The sequence below is a fragment of the Crocuta crocuta genome, unplaced genomic scaffold, assembly GCF_008692635.1.
Source record: "Crocuta crocuta isolate KB4526 unplaced genomic scaffold, BGI_CrCroc_1.0 scaffold657, whole genome shotgun sequence".
NCBI classification, from domain to species: Eukaryota; Metazoa; Chordata; class Mammalia; order Carnivora; family Hyaenidae; genus Crocuta; species Crocuta crocuta.
The window spans coordinates 443,152-450,175 of NW_027529583.1; positions in this window are offsets into that span (position 1 = coordinate 443,152).

Consider the following 7,024-nt stretch of genomic DNA (forward strand, 5'->3'; position numbering starts at 1 on the left):
AAGAAAAGAAGTCTTGATGTGGACATAATAATAGACAACTCTTTTGGGTGCTCAGTGTGTCCACACACTATTCTAAGTACTTTACCTGGTTAACTAGTTTGACCAGAACACTCAGAACAGCTAGGCATCACGATGATCACCATCCCCATTTCACAGAGGAAGAAACAAAGACATGAAGAGACTAAGCAACTTGTCCAAGATTACTTACTTAGAAAGTGATGATACAAGGATGGGAACCCACATAGTCTGGCTCCAGGCCCCGCATCTGTAGCAACTACACTGTAATGCCTATCAGAATGCTACCAAGATTCCAACCCCATTGCTGCTGCTGCTGCTGACACTCTCAGGGCTCCCAAGTGACCCAGGGATGGGCTCGAGGTACCCAGACAGGCCTCAGATGAGGACTGATCACAGTTTGAGGATCTGTGAAGGCAGAAAACTTCACAAGGAGCTCAAATGAAATCTCCTGCACTCTAGATAGAAGCTTGAAGTCCAGGAACAAAGCCTGGCTGCCCTATGCTCTTCCCAGAGCCAAGCACACCTCCGGGATACCAACGCATGGAGCACGGGATCTAAAGCACAGCTGAGTGCACTGAAATGCATGGGAAAGAGCCAGGAATGGCTTCCCATTTTGATGTCTGGGCCTTTGGAATCTTGAAAGAGACTCTGCTGGGAGCTATTGGAAGAAAGAATAAGGGCTTACATAGGGGAAGATGAGGGCATAGAGACAATATTGGAAAGACAGGCAGAGGGGAAGGGAGCCTTAAAAGAGGAGGTGCTCGCTGGGGGTGTTTCTGTATTACTGACTGCATAGCTCATAAATTTATTTTAAGTCCATTGGGATCCACAGGTGTATCCCAGGTGTACCCAACATGAGTCTCATTCACAACTTGATTCCCTAGAAGTCTCTTGCTATTTAGATCTTAGACAATAATCCCAGAAGAAGAAAGGGTGAAAGATATTAGAAGGTAAAATTTCACTGAGAAATTTGTTTAGTTTTTGAAGTTACTCTAAAAGAAAATCAATCATCTAGACCTCCCAATCTCCACTAGCCTTACTCCTTTCTGATTTTCTTCTTGGTGACTAATACATTTAAGGCACTGCAAGGCAAGACACATCAGCAATAAGTTTATCATGGAGACTTTTTAAAAAATAAGAAAAAGAAAAGAAGGAAGAAAAGGATTTGGCGATAGTGGCATTGCTCATTTTTGTGGTATGGATCCAATTGGAATGAGACCATGGCTTCGGCAACCTGGGAAATCTTTCTCTCTTTTTTGCTGGAAAGTTCTGGATCTCTGGGCTTCAGGGGGTTTCAGCATCAAACCATCCGCCCCCATTCCAAACATAACAGAAGAAAAGGAACGTGAAGTCTTTGATTTCTCTCCTCTGTGGTTTGAAGTGTTTCTAGGGAGAGTGTTAACACTCTTGAGAACCCTAAGGTGTGTATTTAAATTTCTGAGATGGAAGTTAAAGGTAAGGAAAGAACACAAGGTTTCCAAAGGGAGAATTCCAGAAGAAGTAACCATGGAAACCGTTCCAAGGTCTTCAGAGTAGTGTCACATTGAGCAAAGAGACAGCAAGCCCCATTAGTGGGAAACGAAACCCTACAGCAGAGAAGCTGAGCAAAGGAGTGAAATGATTTGAAAATGAATGAAGCAATTTTTAATAACCAGGTGAATCACACTCAGTAAGCAGGGAAAATCAAGGTAGCAGAAATCATCTGCTTCTTTAAATGAAAAATGAAAACAGAGGTATGCTTTTAGGAGCATTTCTGTATTCCAATTCCTGTGGGCTGTATTCCAATCGTATGCATAACCCTAGGCTTTTCAAGCGTACTGGTGCCAGATTTCAAGACTTTATTCATTCTCATACATTTATTCATCAGTTCAGTCTTTCATTCAACAGCTGTTAGAAGATATCTGATGCCACTTTTATTCACCCATTCATTCAATATTTATTGAGTACCTACTATGTGCCAGATACTCTACTAGGTACTAAGTAAGGATATTACAGTAAACAAGACAGATACATTACCTGTCTTTATAGAGCTTACCATCTAGCTTACACTGTGCTCAGCGATATGAAGGATTCGGAGAAGCAAAAACCGAGTTTGCTAACCTCAAGGAACCCACAGTTTCCTTGGGAGAAAAAAAAATACAAGCAAAGAAGAATTAAATATTTATACAAGAGCTAGATCAGAATTCCAGGCAAGAATACAAGCAATGTCACAGGCAATATATTTCCATTTTCCCGTTTCATCACTGCCCAAGTTCATTCCTAACCTTGTCTCCAGTTATTTAATACATTGTGAAGTTCCTTTATGAGGGGAATCCTTAAAGAGGTGAGGATCTTTTTTTTAATGTTTCAAATTTTATTTAAATTCCACTTAGTTAACATATAGTGTAATATTGATTTCAGGAGTAGAATTTAGTGACACGTCTCTTACTTATAACACTCAGTTCTCATCATATGAGTCCTTCTTAATAGTAATCACTCATCTAGCCCACCCCCCACCCACCTCCCCTCCAGCAGTCCTCAGTTTGTTCCCCATTGTTAAGAGTCTCTCACGGTTTGCCTCTCTCTCTCTCTCTCTTCTTCCTCAATGTTCATCTGTTTTGTTTCTTAAATTCCACATATGAGTGAAATCATATGGTATTTGTCTTTCTCTAACTGACTTATTTTGCTTAGCATAATACACTCTAGCTCCACCCATGTCATGGCAAAGGGAAAGACTTCATTCTTTTTCATGGCTGAACAGTATTCCGTTATATACATATACCACATCTTCTTTACTGATTCATCAATTGATGGACATTTGGGCTCTTTCCATAGTTTGGCTATTGTTGACAATGCTGCTATAAACATCAGGGTGCATGTGACCCTTCAAATCAGTATTTTTGTATCCTTTGGGTAAATATCTGGTAAAGCAGTTGCTGGGTCATAGGGTAGTTATATTTTTAACTTTTTGAGGAACCTCCATACTGTTTTCTACAGTGACTGCACCAGTTTGCATTCCCACCAACAGTGTAAGAGGGTTTTTCTTCTTCTGCATCCTCACCAACATCTGTTGTTTCCTGGGTTGTTAATTTGAGCCATCTGACAGGTGTGAGGTGGTATCTCATCATGGTTTTGATTTGTATTTCCCTGATGCTGAGTGATGCTGAGCATCTTTTCATGTGGATGTCTTCTTCGGAAAAATGCCTATTCATGTCTTCTGCCCATCTCTTAACTGGACTATTTGTTTTTTGGGTGTTGAGTTTGGTAAATTCTTTATGGATTTTGGATACTAACCCTTCATCAGATATGTCACTTGCAGTTATCTTCTCCCATTCTGTAGGCTGCTGTTTAGTTTTGTTGAGTGTTCCCTTCACAGTGCGGAAACGTTTTTATCTCGATGAAGTCCCAACAGTTCATGTTTGCTTGCCTCCAGAGATGTGTCTAGTAAGAAGTTGCTACAGCTGATGTCAAAGAGCTTGTTGTCTGTGTTCTCTTCCAGGATTTCGATGGTTACCTATCTCACATTTAGGTCTTTCATCCATTTTGAATTTACTTTTGTGTATGATGTAAGAAGGTGGTCTGGTTTCATTCTTATACATGTTGCTGTTCAGTTTTCCCAGCACCATTTGTTGAAGAGATTCTTTCTTCCATTGGATATTCTTCCCTCCTTTGTCATAGATTAGTTGACTATGTAGTTGTGGGTCCATTTCTGGGTTTTCTATTCTGTTCTATTGATGTATGTGTCTGCTTTTATGCCAGTACCATACTGTCTTGATGACTAAAACTTTGTAATATAGCTTGAGGTCCATAACTGTGATGCCTCCAGCTTTGCTTTTTTCCCCCCAAGATTGCTTTGGCTATTTGGGGTCTTTTGTGGTTCCATACAAATTTTAGGACTGTTCGTTCTAGCTCTGTGAAAGGTGTTGGTGGTATTTTGGTAGGGATTGCATTAAATGTGTAGACTGCCTTGGGTAGTATAGACATTTTAACAATATTTGTTCTTCCAATCCATGAGCATAGAATGTTTTTCCATTTCTTTCTGTCCTCTTCAATTTCTTTCAAACGTGCTCTATAGTTTTCAGACTACTGATCTTTTACCTCTTTAGTTAGGATTATTTCTAGGTATATTATGGTTTTTGGTGCAATTGTAAATAAGATCGATTCCTTGATTTCTCTTTCTGCTGCCTCATTACTGGTGTACAGAAATGAAACAGAATTCTGTATGTTGATTTTATATCCTGTGACTTTACTGAATTTGTGTATCAGTTTTAGCAATTTTTTGGTGGAGTCTCTCAGGTTTTCTACATAGAATACCATGTCATCTGTGAATAGTGAGAGTTTTACTTCTTCTTTGCTGATTTGGATGCTTTTTGTTTCTTTTTATTGTCTTGATTGTTGGGGTTCCATTGCTTCATTAAATAACAATGGTGAGAGTGGACATCCCTGTTTTGTTCCTGACCTTGGAGGAAAAGCTCTTAGTTCTGCCCCTGTGAGGATGACTTTGGCTGTGGGTCTTTTGTATATGGCCATTATGATGTTGAGGTATGTTCCCTTTATCCCTACTTTGTTGATGGTTTTTATTAAGAATTGATGCTGTACTTTGTCGAACGCTTTTTCTGCATCTATTGAGAGGATCATATGGTTCTTATCCTTTATTTTATTACTGTGGTGCATCACATTGACTGATTGGAGAATATTGAACTACCTACCCTTGCAGCCCAGGAATAAATCCCACTTGATAATAGTGAATAGTTTTTTTAATGTTCTGTTGAATTTGTTTTACTAGTATCTTGTTGAGAATTTTTGCATCCATGTTCATCAGGGATATTGGCCTATAATTCTCCTTTTTAGTGGAGTCTTTGTTTTGGAATCAAGGTAATGCTGGCCTTATAGAATGAGTTTGGAAGTTTTCCTTCCATTTCTATTTTTGGGAATGGTTTGAGAAAAATGGGTATTAGCTCTTCTTTAAATGTTTGGTAAAATTCCCCTAGGAAGCCATCTGGCCCTGGACTTTTGTTTGCTGGGAGATTTTTGATTATTGATTCAATTTATTTGCTGGTTATCTGTTCAAATTTTCTATTTCTTTCTGTTTCCATTTTGGTAGTTTATATGTTTCTAGGAATTTATCCATTTCTTCCAGATTGCCCAGTTTGGTAGCATATAATTTTTCATAATATTCTCTTATAATTGTTTGTATTTCTGTGGTGTTAGTTGCGATCTCTCCTCTCTCATTTGTGATTTTATTTATTTGGGTCCTATTTCTTTTCTTTTTGATAAGTTTTGGCTAGGGGGTTATCAATTTTATTAATTCTTTCAAAGAACCAGCTCCTAGTTTCATTGATCTCTTCTACTGGGTTGGTTTGTTTGTTTCTACATCACTTATTTCTGCGGTAATCTTCATTACTTCCCATCTTCTGCTGGCTTTAGGCTCCATTTGCTGTTTCTTTTCTAGCTCCTTTTAAGTATAAGGTTAGGGTGTGTATCTGAAATTTTTCTTGCTTCTTCAGGTAAGCCTGTATTGCTATATACTTCCAAAGTGGTAAATATCTTGAAGCAAATCCACCCAATATCTGTCTACATTTCATTTATCCCTTGATCTATATCTCCAAAGACAATCTGGTATGGCGGTGACCTTATCAATTCACCTAATAGAGTTGTAGAGTGAGAGGAAATAGATTTTGCGTATAGCTACTCTGAAGGCACCATAAATGGCTGGTCTTCTTTGAAATATGGCCCTAAACCAGCTCTCAGCCTTTAGGGACTACTGAAGGAGTCTTCACTCTCACCTTTGGGGTTGGGCCAGTACTAGACAATTCTGCAGAATTCAGAACAACACCTTAGATTCTTGCCTCCTAGAAGACCAGGGAAACATGTGAGTCTTATGAGAAGAAAAAAAATGGAATATCAGTATCAACCTTGACTATGGATCTTGCACTGGTGACCACATGAAAATAGGGCACAGTCAGTGAAGGTGGAAGGGAGCCCTGCCCTCCTTCCTCTCACTTGGCACCTGGCATGGTCCCCTCCCTGTTTTGAGTGAAACAAGATGACTCATTCCAGTTGGGAAGACCACTGTACTTACTCCAAGAAAGTGACCACTGTGTTGTAGAAGAGAGACTTTTTTGAATCTTTGGCTATATGATTATCAAGATGAACCATTGGGAAAAGCTATGTGATAGGTGAGGGAAATTATTTGGGGAAGAATATTCCCATGAGGTGTGTTTCTATTTTGTTACGACTTTACTTATAACTGGCAGAGAAAAAGAACTTAGTGAACAAAATAAAACCATGTTCCCGGCCTATCATGGGTCCAAGGATGGCTAAACTGAGGAAAATAGGAGTGGGTGGTGGTGAGTTCCAAAAGTCTAGGGCAAGGCGGACTGATGGACTGATTTCAGGCAAAACTGTGGCAGGTCTTGATGAAGAAAGAATGCAGGCTCTGGTTCATTTCAATTTCCTTAAGTTTCTCAATGAATCAAAATCATTTTCACCTCATTGAGTTTTGGTGGTAACTGGGTGATGAGCTACTCATTTGTCAGAACTTTCTAATTAGAACAGAAAAAAAGAGTTTTCAACATTGTTTGTCTTATCTGCCTTCCTCTAAAGCAGAGGTCATAAATTTATGTAGTTGGCTACATTCATCCTAGTTTTTTGTTTTGTTTTTATTTTACTTGGTAGAGAGAGGGCAGGGAATGGGGACTCCAGTTCTGACCCAGGCTCACAACTTTATACTTGGCCTAATTCTTACTACTCCAAAACTTAACAGCTTAAAACAACAATCACTTATTAGTTTATGATTCTGTGGGTCCACAATTTGGCCTGGGATCAGCTGGACAGTTCTTCTGGTGGTCTCACCTGGACTTGTGCATATAGCTACAGTTAGCTGGAGGACTGACTAGAGCCTATTCAGTCTAGGGTGGCCTCACTCACATGTCTGGGGCCGGGCTATTGGTTGGGACAATGTGTGTAATTGGGCCACACATCTTCAGCAGGCCAGCTGAAGCTTATTCACATAATGGGGTTCTCA